General features: G+C 39.7%; 1 long non-coding RNA gene across 10 annotated transcripts; it reads left to right on the plus strand.

Annotated features, from left to right (window-relative positions):
* Window positions 1–1,719: 1,719 nt before the first annotated feature.
* On the plus strand, window positions 1,720–13,141 carry LOC111243106 (uncharacterized). Of its 10 annotated transcripts, none has more exons than XR_015330449.1 (4): window positions 1,720–6,871; window positions 7,051–7,296; window positions 8,097–8,189; window positions 8,343–11,137. It is a non-coding gene; the product is annotated as an uncharacterized LOC111243106 (long non-coding RNA). The 10 variants fall into 10 exon arrangements; XR_015330456.1 differs by lacking the exon at window positions 8,097–8,189 and having other exon boundaries at window positions 1,720–3,224; window positions 3,635–6,871; window positions 8,343–11,116; XR_015330455.1 differs by lacking the exon at window positions 8,097–8,189 and having other exon boundaries at window positions 1,721–4,422; window positions 4,753–6,871; window positions 8,343–11,118.
* Window positions 13,142–13,362: the final 221 nt, after the last annotated feature.

A 13,362-nucleotide genomic window follows, 5' to 3' on the forward strand; every position in this document is an offset into this window, starting at 1 on the left:
TACATAAAATATCTAGTATTACCTATCTGTCTAGCTAGATAATAGTCTATACCAACCTAGCTGCTGCCATTCATTTGCTGCGATGGCAAATCCGTCCACGATACTCATTTGTTGACCATTACTTACCATACCTTTATGTGTACGGGTGTATCAGGGAGTACTTAGAAAGGCCGCTGAGTGCAGTTGTGATCATGCGGATTCTTTATAAGCCCCTGTCGTACTATTGCTACGCTAGAAAGTTTTGATGTTGACTAAGTGGAGTTTGCCCTTGTGGCATCGTAACGGATGGGCATGATAGTCATTTTTAAATTCTTATTGCATTCACTCTCACATTATGGATATCATTTACAAAGTTAATTAAGCAGGAACATTACGAAGGTGAGCTTCAAGTGCACAAGCCATTACCATAACTCTAAAATACTTACTGAAGCCAATTGCTGAGCTTTGGCCACTCCCTGTTTTTGGTTTTCTATACTGAACTGCGTTGTCCTACTGAACGTGGCTGTCTTTTTTTTTATCTCAGGTCCATTTCGGGTTAATAGTAAGTTCAAGTTGCACGCGCTAAGTAATTCAACTATGAAAATTTAATTGGATCTTTAATAATTCGATAACCATCCTAGTGGCCTAGCGCGAATGGATCTACAAAGCAAGCCCTCTCGCAATAAACCTCTAATGGCTATCACAAGTAGTTCTGCGTCTAGCGTTCTGGGAATCGCCCATATACTTTCCCAATATACGAAACAACTATCGCACGTTAATGGATCTAGGCAGTATGTTTACGCGCTTGCTCCTGCCAAATGGTAGATCGTGCAGCACAGAAATCACAATATCCTAACCTAAACATATTGGATACGCGTACGCGCAGATTCACTTAAAATGCAAGATAAAAATAAATGTTAGTAGCTTATTTATTCTTCCGTGGTAGCTATAATGTCAAATGAATTCGTGAAGCTATATGGCTTGGGTTAGTAGTTCACACATGTAGCATTCGCATCATTTTCCTTGTTATGAGTCGTTAAAGGTATATGTAAATGCATTAAGCTTCTATCTAGTAAAGCCTAATTGGAAAGCTGTTTGACTCCATTCAGTACCTTTGTCGTCGGTAGCCAGTGGCAATAAGTATGACCAAATTTCCGTGACGATACTCTAATAATGAATAGTTGAAGAAAAACAACATTTCAGGAACCTCGAACCGCGAGCCTCATTCTTTAGGCCGTGGAATTTCATCCTGCTATACAGGCTATTAAAAGTTTCCAATATAGAACGTGCAGAACATCTGTTAAATTTTCAGATAAACTTTCAAGTAAAAAAAACTTAACTATACCTATAATAAGATTGCTAGTTCCATTGGCAGGTCAGTAACGATAGATAGGGCCAAATATTTTTGACGAACACTTCTCCAGGAATTATCATGACATAATGGATACGTCAGCGCCATAGTGACACAATTTTGATTTTCCCATATTGCAGCAAACATCAACAATTAAGCATCGTTTTTTTTAAAACTAGTCAACTCTAAGGATTTGTTAGAGAGCTGGTGTATATATAATGATTTCAGCCAATCCCTAGTTCAGTGAGAAAGCTTGCGCAAACGTTTACACTTGATAGAGGACCTGACAAAAATAATCGTTCAAAATTTACGAGGTGCCACAAAACCCAAGGATCGTTATCCTGAGATGTCTCAGCAGGTCGTCTGTTTCAACTGACGCTTTGGCGGGTTTACTACCGACACCTCTTAAAATGCTACCAGGAACGTAATGTGGACCTTTTTCCGTCTAGTGATCTCAAAGCACGATGTGTTTCACTGCATAGGGAAAAATCACCGAATCGATGAACGAACAAATATAACCTTCGAATACTACCGAGTTCAACTATGAGGAAGCGAAATTGATTTAGATATCTCCTATTAGTACACTATCTTTTACAAGTCTTTTAATCCAAATTAGCTTCCGGTTCAATTCTTAAAGCGGCCTCTTCTAATACGTCCGAAATAAAACCACCCACTATGTCAGTAGCCTAGGAAATCGGGAGGGTCTACTAGAAAATAAAGGCAGGCAAATAGGCGTAATCAACCTGATTCGTACGGGCTAGGCAGTCTTTAGTGCTCATTGTCTTCTAGACCGAAGGGAAAAGCTAGCGTTTAAGCTTCTCTTGTCCCGGTAACTATAGCGATGTGATAACGTTTAGGCATTAAACTAGCGTGCATTTAAACCCTTCTTTCCCGTTCGAGAGCAACTATATATATACATAAATTTTCAGCTGGGCTCTCGTTTACTCCTTACTTACATGATGTGCCTACCCAACAGTGAATATGCCACTGGAAGTGCCTCTGTGAGTATGTTCGCGAAAATGAACTGCGCAAGGATGGCTCACAGGATAGCAGCAGGAGCTAATGAACGTCTTTGAACCGATGGCAAGCTCGGACTTCTTCGTGTTGATCCTGGAAGCAGGCAGGCAGGCAGGCAGACAGGTAGGCTACCGACAGCGAAGCTGACTTGTCTCCTTGTCGGATGGGTCGAGTGATCGTAATCCCGGAAGCGCCTAAGAAGGAAAGTGGAAAGATGCAACCAACGCAAAGAAGACCGAAGCTATGGAAATGAGTGAATTATAATGACACGAATGGAGTCACAGGCAGCAGTGATGGGTACTATCAGCTGTGCTGGTGGTAAAAGCAGTCAGCGGCCACATTAGTGACACTGGCTAAAGAAACTTTTGCAATTCTGCCCGGCTACTATTTTCTTCTACTGCTATCATCTGTGCTGTCCGTTCGTTTCTCCTGCTAGCTTTTGATCAAAGCTCTTATTCGCTAGCGTTCTCCCGCGGCCCGCGTACGACTATGAGCAGCAAGTCGTCACAACGATTCGACTAGGGTCCAGTGTAATTGTTGTAGCTGCCATTGCTGCACTACGGACACCAGGAGTTGGTCCGTCAATCCATGAGCATTACGGTTGTGGATAAAACGCGCATCAAGCAGCGAAGATCTCTGCCGAGTTCTGTTAGCATCTTGTTTTTCTAAACAGAGATGCATCTTGTTTTTAGAAGCTTGCCTCGTCTCCGACTTGCAGTAGTGCGAACAGAGCATCTGCTTAATTGTAGCTTCCATATGACGTTTTCGATGATGCCTTTTGACGTCTACGAGACTGTACGCCCGTTTGTCCTATACCCAGTAATAATATATAACTGTCGGCTGCGGCAAAAGGACAAGGTCCGCTGTTTGCGTTACGGTAACGTGATTTTCTAGTAACGGGACAGTTCAGTGCCTCTCTTTTTTTTATCATTAATCCCCTCCGACTCTTTAACTCTGCATTATTCCACTGCTGTGATTCTGTAGTATTAACGCATACGCTATATTGAAATTTTTCGATTGTTTTTCATCGTTATGACGAGTTATTACGCGAACAGATGCGAGTATTTTTGTATATTGTACATCTCAACTAGCGGAAGCACGCTCTATGAGTGAATTTCTAACAACAAGCAACATTGAAACGACTATTTTAAAGCATGAGATTCAGTGCAGATTCTCCGACAGTTTCTAAAGAGATCCGCGAAGTAGCGAATGCCAAATTGTTTGGCTATGTGCCGCAAAGCACACTGTCACAGCCGATAAGACCTTTTATGGAATTTTCTATTTCAGAAATCATTCGGATTTCACTAAGGACGTACGCGTTTCTAATAGAACTCGTCTGAAGTTTCATATCTGATGGCCTCACCTGCTCAAAAAGACCACAAGCATAGGAGTCAAAATACGCTTGAATCTAATCGACTTTTTCATAGGTTATTACTAATAGACAACATATCAGATACACGCCCTAATTAAACCTGTCGTAAAAGCTCTAATGCAAAACCCCGAACCTGCTTGAGGTACGAACATTGAATGTACACTGAGAAAAAAAAAATAACTTAGGACACTTTCTTACCTGACCCTAGATAGATCTATCGCACCTCGACACATTTGTATATATTACACTGGCTAATCCCTACAAGTCAGAGATTAGGATTCTCAATAGAAAAAGGTCTTGGGCTGGTTCGATTACTGAAGCAGTTGTACGAATCTAGTGACAATTGGAATATATTGCATGGTAATTCTCATTCAATAAATATATAGCATTCAGTAATATAGTCAAGATAGTCGGTACATATGATGGTTTTCGTGAGGACTAAAGCCACTCAGTCAGTATTAGAACATTCACAACGGATCTATTATCCACAAGATGGCGAGCTGGTATGTTAATGTTTTGTAGGTAGGAAGTGTATCATATGGTATTCAAGCTGGCCCAAAACAACTGATTTCAACGACGGTCAGTTTCAGAAATGTGCATAGACGGTGGCACGTTTATGCAAAATAATGGAGTTCGTTCGGACGTATGATCTTGGGAATGTTGCTTAGCGGCGTGTCGGCGGGATCACTGGAAGCTAAGCTTGGTCTGCGTACATTACGTGCACTCGATGATGGCGTTCTTTCGACCATGGACAACAGTGTCCTAATTTTTCGTGCTAGGAGACAACGCTCTAAAAAACAATGACAACTAGAATAGATAGGTGTCAAGTCCCAGTAAAGGGCTTATTGTTGAGAATAGAAATTAATGTAGTCTGGACGATGTGTTTTGGCACAGCAGGCATGTTAGCCTAGGTTAGCGATGGGAAGCGTAAATTAACACTATTTCCCTTATCCATTTCCAAATATTTCTTAACAAGGATAAAACATACGGCTAGAGTGATTAATAATAGAAAATTGGCTTTTTTCGCGTATAGGTAGCAGCTGACAACAATGAAGCCCGACCAGCGTTTACACGAGCCGTTGCGTATTGATGATGCTTGTCCTACTGGCGCCGCTGTTTCGTACATGGCTAAATGATTAGTTTCGATTTGATGCCCTTTGTTCAGAAGTAAGCAATTTAATGGCGCTCAAATTATAAAAGCCCGTAGCTTATGCAAAAAGCCGCGTACAGTAAATAACAACGAGCAACGACATGATAATTTGTTTAATTCCTATCGATCATAGCAAATTTCTGCTGCAATTTTTTGGGATGCTCGAAAAAGTGGGGCGCGACTTCAGAAGCGTTTAGCGGAAGTTGGCAGTGAAATGAGCTGTTCGACTTTGTTCTCGTTTTTTAGATAGTACAAATTACGAATTCTCAGAACCATACGAACAACGTTTTGGCATTTATAAGACAGAGTCTGTCTGTGCGAATTTATCGAAGTGCCTTCTTACAAGAATTGTGCACAACGGTCATATAGAAGCGGTTAGCCGCTGCTAGTAAAATTTTCACTACAAAGGCTTATGAAACACCAGGGATTATAACTGTAGAAGAAAAAAATGAGTTAACGTTTACAGAAGAGTTGCGCGTACGACTGCCAGGTTATTTGCTAATTCTGTTGGAAAGTAGGTTCACCAGGACCCGTTTCAGTTAGATCCCTCCAGCAAGATAAGTCCTCGACCCTATGTCAAAAAGATGATTATGAAAATTGCTTACCCAGAAAGGCTAATTACCGGAAAGCTGATGAGTGAAAAATAAGCGTTAATCCTGCAAAAGCGTCGCATTTGAATTAAACAGGTAAGGTACGCGTCTGAGGGAGAGGAGTTTCTACAAAACTCTTTACTTAAAACTAGGGGCGGCCCCGCTGCTTCGTCGTCGATCCTTGTATTGTTCTCCTGCACTATACTTACTGAAAGGTTAAAAAGATTCTTTGGAATAGCCGAAAGCATTCCCGTGTAAACACCCGTTAAAGCATGTCGCCCAACAAGGAGCCAGTGACCGTGACGTTTTAAGGTTTGCACCATCGATCCTGTTCGGAACGTCTGCTTTGAGTTTTTAGGATCTCCCGCAGGTAAGACTACCATCCAAGTAAGTTACACTTCCTTGTCGTTACCTTATCTTTGATTACTGTGGCTAGCCACTGCTATGCGAGGTCTATTAAATGCTGCAAACGTTCTGGCAAAAGAGGGTGGTTATATTTATCAGTCATGTCGTCTGGCTGCGGTGTGTTACGAGATTATTCTCTTTTATGTTCAGCATGTGATGGTTGATTCTACGATAAAAAGAGAGAGACACTTTTATGGGAACTTCTAACTATACGAGCTAAACAGATGTCTGAGTAGAAGCCCGGGACACGTCAGCCAGGTTTCTATTAGTACCAGAATGTCTGTCTGATCAAAGACTGACGGCGCGAGTTCTGCTAGGGTTGAACATCGTCCTAGTCCAAAGTCCCATCAATGAGCGGTCATATTAAGGATTCCGTAAGCAATCGCGAATATGGTTGCGTAAGCAATGATGGAGAATCCCGGTAACTGATAAAGCCATCTGTGTGTCCACCGCTTAGAAAAATTCTGGCCACCCTACGTTATCATTGGCACCTTGTCAAATGTCATTTCCGATCAACGATTTATTGCCCTCGTACGGGGGCCGATCTTGACCAACCCCTACGGAACTGATTATGATTAGACTGTCACCGTCTTGCCCTGAGACGACGATTGCACTACGGAACATCTTGTTCTGCGAACATTTGAGTCGCCGACGACTCTGCTATTCGATGTATTCGGAAAAACTCTCTTGATTTTTAGATTTAAAAAAAAGTTCAGTTCTTCAAATAATTCTGAAGGCTACTTCATTAACCACTTATATCGGTAACTATATGTAACAACAGAGCGTCATTTCGCGTTCTTTTAAGCGGCTTTTTTCGCGAGAATATCATTTGCCTTGATTGAATACGGGAGCAAATCAAGCATGGATTTCAGAACCTGCTTGTAAAATGATGACAAGTTTCTTGGCTTCGACCACCGCACTGTCGCTGAGCATATTCGACGCTTCGCGCAAGAAGCAAGTTACTTCTAGGATCTGCCTTTACCAACTTGGAACAGGTACTTTTTAAAGTAAGTTTAAAGAAACAGTAAATATTTCTGGTTATAATACATATCATTCAAAAACCGCTCGGACTCACTACAGATAAAAAAAGAAACAATTTAATAAATAGGAACCTTTTCCTTTATCACGGACTCAACTGAAAAGCACTAAATTTGAGTTTTGCTTTTGCCTTTACTCCATTTTCAAGTCGACGGTAATATGAAACACTGATTCTTCACACGTCACGAGCTGTGCCTGCGGCCCCTTTTCCCACACCGTAATACCCAGAAGTGAACGAGGATCTCAGCTGAATCTATATTACTGAAAATCTCCCAGATATCCTTTCTAAAGATGAATATTGCTTCCTTGAGCAAAAAAAAATCTTCGTTTTTAGGAGAACTCATCTGAGGAAGCGGCTTTCGGCCGTTGCCCGATATTCATAGTTATTGCCAAGGTAAGGAGGTAAATAGGTTGACTGGAATATCGTGAGCGCAACTTTTACGTGCAGCTCGTTTTAGCATTATAGACGGCATATAAGTGGAGTGTTGCATTTTTCGGTTGATCTTTAAAAATTTCGTAAACATTGGCCACCCTTCGAGGAGTGCTTTAGTGAATCCATTCATGAGCCTTATCTGTTACGTTGTTACTGACCTCGGTTAGTTTATCTCTGCTACCTAGCGCGTATCTATTATAGATTTGTACCAAACAAATATGCCTGATTAGATATTAGTTCCAATGCTTTGGACATTCTGGACACACGTTTATATATAGCTTTCTGCCGCGATATATAATATATGACTAGTTCTGGCAGAATTATGTTCAGAAGTAGTGGACGCAATCAAACTTAGTTCTTCCAATAGGATAGGTAGATAGGTAATAACTTAAGCCATATATAATTCAAGCCTTTTCATCGGTTTATTTGTTTAGAAAGGGTGCATACGTTTCTCGAACAATAAAATAGTAATAAAAGTACTCTTTGGAATGAAGCTTAACTTTTTTGTATTCTGGTTCTTATTTTGAGTAAATTATTTTTTCAGTTAGAAAAATATACGTAATTTATCAACGTAGCTTGAAGTAAAACCAAAAGTGACTCATAAAAATAGACAAGGGAATTGTTCCATGGCAAATTTTTATAACAGGCAAAATTAATTCTTTGCCTGGATTGCTAATATATATACCTATAATCATTTGCATGTTTCCTCTCCTCAAATGATATCATTCTAGTGAGCTTCTTAGTGATGTTAGTATTTTCAGGTGATTTCGTGCCCCTCGCTTTTCTTCATGTTATCCTTCCGGTTCTCTGCTTGAATTGTTTGCCCTCTCAAATCACGAAATCACAAGGCTCTTGTAAGGTCTCATTAAGATGAGTTCGATTTTGGGCTCCTGCTTTACTGCGAATTATTTTTGGCCTGTTTTACACTTTTTCGTTATAAAGTTGCATTGTGAGATGCCGTTGCGATTCAGTTTTACTTTATATTTTTTATTTTTTTTTATATTCAGGGAATCGAAATAACTTCGGCGATTTCTGATTTGAGACTCTTCTAACTCCACTTAAAGATGTGGTCTGCTTAACGGTTGCGTTTGCCTATTGCGACGATGCAATGAAGAAAACATATACAAAACTCGACCTGGAAAAGTCGGTTATAACGGTAAAGTTAGTCTCCGTTGCTACACTTCAGTAAAACAGATAAATAGGAATTGTTGTCGATCATCTTTGCTATCGCTGCAATGCAGCTGAATATATTTTGACAGAAATTTTTCACTGGCTACTGCTACTAGTGCTGCCATTCAATCAGTGCGAAATAATCAATAAGAAAATTGAACTTTATAAATCGTATAATAGGAACAGATAGATAACAAGTAGCGTCAGGCGAGTATCAATATTTGGAAGAGCCATATTTGGAACAAGCGCTTTAAGACCAGATCATCAATCGTACGGATGAGTAATAGCATCTCTGCGGTGAGAAATAGTGTCGATGCCGATCCGAAGACCTCAACACGACTCATTTTCAAGTAAAAGTCGTATCTGCGTTTCAAGAAGAATTAGTTATCATCACCATTAAGGACCAAGGGCCATCACAAACGTTGTTTGTTCGTTGATCTCATGTTGAAGGACGTTCGAGAAACTTCTTTGATTATCGTATAATCTTCTCTGCCGAAACTCATTTTCGACAAATGTTTCAGTTTGGAGCGTCGAGCGACCACTTCATTCACAAAGAGTTGCTATATGATGCGGCCTGTGGAGCAAAAATGTCTCTAGGCCATGTCCCTTCGGACATGACGATGGAACAGCTAAGATAGTCGGTGGCGAGCTCGATTGCAATATACTGCAAACCTTTTTTGTGACTTGAAGTGGTGATATTGGACACAAATAATTATCGATTTCAATAAGGTAAAGCACTTCGCCACGAAGCGTGGGAAACAATCAATCTACTCGAAATTATGTTCCCAGGCCGGCTGATCTCGATGCGCGGCGGTAACATCAAGTGGCCGCCCAGCTTCTGTAATTAGATCTTTGATTTTACTTTATGGGAATAAGTGAAGAGCAGAGTTTATAACATAACACTTAAAATAATTCACAATGTAAAACACAGGATTTGTGAAATGACTGAAAAGATTAACGCTCAGCTGTGTAAGGTTGTGAGTGAAAATTACGCAAAAAATTGAGTTATGCGAGTGGTCCCTGACAGGACATTTAATTACCATGATGTTTCATGAACATAACAAATGAAACCGCCTGAATCGGGCTAATACAATAAAAACATATACGTAGCTCTTGTTTTTCATCCCGGAAGCATTGAAACTGCTCAGCAACTTCTTAAGCGCCCATTTAAGGGCTACAAGGTCCACAACAGTTCAAACGTCCACTGGATCGAGACGCATGCTTCGGTGTGCTCTGAAGGACTAAATGTTAGTTTTTTTCAAATTAGGCCGTTTGCTGGTAGTAGAGTTAACCTACTTCCAGATCTAAAGTAGGCCAATTCGAATGCAGATATCTCAGATATGCAGTTCGGGAAGCGCGAATTTCGTCACTGAAAGCCGGCCATCGTATACGCTATGGGTTTTCGAACGAGCTCAGTGTCTCATAAAAAGACCTGAGAGGGTTATGTTAGGTATTTAAGGACGAAGATGCGTGCACTGTACGCAGATCAATAAAGATACGTATAGTGTACCTAGAACGGATCGATCATAGGCTGGAGTGAGATGTAAACCCAATAATCCAACCTTCTATTGCAACGACCAGAACGTTGGCTCTTTCCTAAATAACTATTCACAGATGCCAGTATAAACAGATATCACCTATAACTGCCCCTAACACTTATTTGTTTACTTTAGCCGCTACTGAAGATGCTTACCAGTCAGTGAAACAAATTGCTGGCAATATGTCTTTAAGGAAAGATTGGCCTTAGCTAAAATTCTAGGATGGATTAACTTAGAATATACGACTTTTAGAATGTTTACCCAGTTGAATGTTTTCACCTAGGTGGATGGCAATAAATATTTATGATGGTTTAAGTAGTTCCTATATATTTTATTAGGACTGCAAACAAATATTCTGTACCTAAAGCTGAGCAATTAAGTTACAGAACATGTTATGCAACGATTTAGCGGCAGGTGTTTTCTATTGTGACTCTACAATTGCATTTAGGTTGGGTCAATTTATCACGTGGACGCAAGTAAAATACCCTTAAATTACCATACCTTCCGTAGTATGTACAATGGTGGAATAACTAATTAAAAGTTCTCTGTTACAAAGGCTTGAATGTAAAGCAAGGCTCGATTTAATTATGATACGAAAAAGGTCTCGATTTTGAGAGAACATTACAGCTTTTGCCAGCTACCGAAAGGCCTTCTGACCTGCTGTCCACAGTTGCGCTTACACAGGAACTTAAGTAGCGCTCAGCTCAGGAACGCACTCGTGTGCCATTTCGCTCTAGTTAGCATCCCTTTGAACGCCTGTATCCTTTGTCAGTAATATGTTCCCTATTTTGCAAAAGACCAAAAGCTTTGCTCAGATCCTGAATTATGCCACAGCTTGTAAAGCCAAAACAACTTATAACACAGTTTCAACTATTATACATTGTATTTTTTCGCATGGGTAAGTCAGTGGACTAAAGTTGAGTACCGATGCGGATACTTCAGCATGATCGTTATATTTGTTTCTCTTAGATGACGTTCTGATCGAAACATCGTATAAATTCGTAAAGTACGTTGATCAACTGTTCAAACGAAAAAAAGCTTATGGTTAGAAGGTTATTGCTAAATCAAATACGTCACAACACAAAAAGTTACCCAGTAAGCCATATGAGTGCGCCGTAGCCCATCTCTTTGTTAGACCTATTTTGGTCGACTCTGATTTTTTGTATTTGCTCAATTATTTTCTGCTTCGCTCGTTAGCCAAAGGTTCTCTATGCTATAGTTCCATTTATTCGCCCCAAAGATGGTCAGAAAAATCTCTAAATTCAATCGAAAGCTAACGTATAATCATATTGAATTAAAAAGCAATTAAATTTTGTCGATAAGGTCGATTTTGGAATGGCTTTATCCTGGCCACGATTAGGCCTAATCACGAAAAAATGCTCTGTAGGCGCTGAATTCAAACACTTCGATCTTGTAAAAGTGATGCCATGAGTGACGAATAGTTGGCATCAGTATCTGGGAGGGAGTCTACACAAATGAAGTATCTGCAGGGATTTATTTTATACACCTTCAGTTAGATTCGGTTTTTTTTTAAAATCATTGTATATCTAGGTATGCCTAGAATAAGTTATTATAACTTATTCTATGTTTATTGTATAAATGCACTTTTAATCTTTTTCCTTTTTGCAGAAATAGAACTCTGACCAACAACAACCAACAACCGAAGCTCTTTTGGCTAGAAGCTACAGAGGTCAACAAACAGGACCCGTTCCTGAATCACGAATTGCGCATAAGTGCAACTATAGACAACAAATTCTTGTTGTAAAGTATTAAAAATGGCATTATTCTTTAGGAACGTTTAAACAAATGGAACTAGGATCTATTCTAAACGTAATAGATTACATGCGGTACAATATTACAAAACTAATTAAATCTATAACTCTTCTTAATAACAATAAATTCAGTCAAATACTTACTTGAAAAATTCGACCAAAGATAGAAAATGTTTTCCAGAAAACCAGCGCAATCCTGTTACATGAACTCATCAAGCTGAGTATCGTTAACTTAGAAAGAAAGACCCTGGTAGATTTACCAATTGGTTTCAAGCAGACCGTGGACTAAATTAAAGTGACCCTAGACCTAGAAAAACTGTGATGTGAAGGAATTCGTGAAACTTAACTGAGTGTTCAAATAGCGAAAAATTGACGCGAGCCTTTAAAGTTTAAGTTGGACGTTTCTTGGCCGCATTAATTTCATAAGTTGATGCGTTGGAAGGACTGAAAAAACAGGCGACAACATTATATAAACGAATGATATGTTTTTTTCATTTCGCGGACACGTCAATCCAAAGCAATAGCGCGAGTGAACTAATTATATTAAGTTGAGAAACTTCTCATTTGCACATTTATGGTTACTAGAGAAAGACAACTATCTTATTAAATTAAGGTATAAAGGCTATGCTTGCGCGATCGGTTCGTTTATGGCTCCAGGTATGCAATTCAGCAGGACGAAAATTTTACGTCGTTTTGAAAACAACAATTGACAAATAGGCCCTTTTCAATGGTGGACTTAGCAGGCCCAACTGTTGACCAGTTCAATCGAGGAAAATTACCATTACGATTGTTAGTATTAATCGTGAGGTGGTGTTATAACACGAGCCAATGGTGTACGATCCGTGCGAATTTTAGAATCTCCCGTGTTAATAGCTTAATAGCATGTCTCGTAAATTTTAACAGGATTTTGAAAAACGTAAATTGCAACCCTTTAGCCGAGTATATCATTGTTGTCCCTAATTACATGGAAAATGTTTGGTCAGTCTGCAACCCATATGGATCAATAGGAAATACACAAGCAAATATTATTTCTAAACAGTTTAGCATCGTTACAAGGGTTGTCAAATCGAGCTTCACAGAATATTATAGAAGTCGCGTACAATAAGTGTCAGCGAAATGTTCAAGGTGCCAGATTTGACCCGAAGGCAAAGCCAGGACCACGGTAGAAATATTTTGCATATTGAAGCTTATATAGGTTCTCTGATTCGTTTGGGTCGACCGGGGTAGCAGATGCTGATGTCATACTGGCAGCGCCGTGCTCCATATTTAGAGTAAAATTCTCCTAGGTTCAGACAACAGAATTAAGTAGCAGTTCGTCACCCTTATCGTACCTAACCACCGACTGATAGACATGATCAGAAACGAATATTCATTGGCGATAAACAATCAAGAAAAAATCATGCTTACTACGGAGCTGTCATACTAATAACCATACGCAAACTGCGCAAGATAAATCGATAATGTGTTTGCGTAGCGTACAATTCTCATGAGAGTGGCAAATGAATTATAACTTCTATGGGTTAGAAATTGATCATCTTTAATTAAAA

This window comes from Varroa destructor, unplaced genomic scaffold (assembly GCF_002443255.2).
Source record: "Varroa destructor unplaced genomic scaffold, Vdes_3.0 BEIS01000001.1, whole genome shotgun sequence".
Lineage (NCBI taxonomy): Eukaryota > Metazoa > Arthropoda > Arachnida > Mesostigmata > Varroidae > Varroa > Varroa destructor.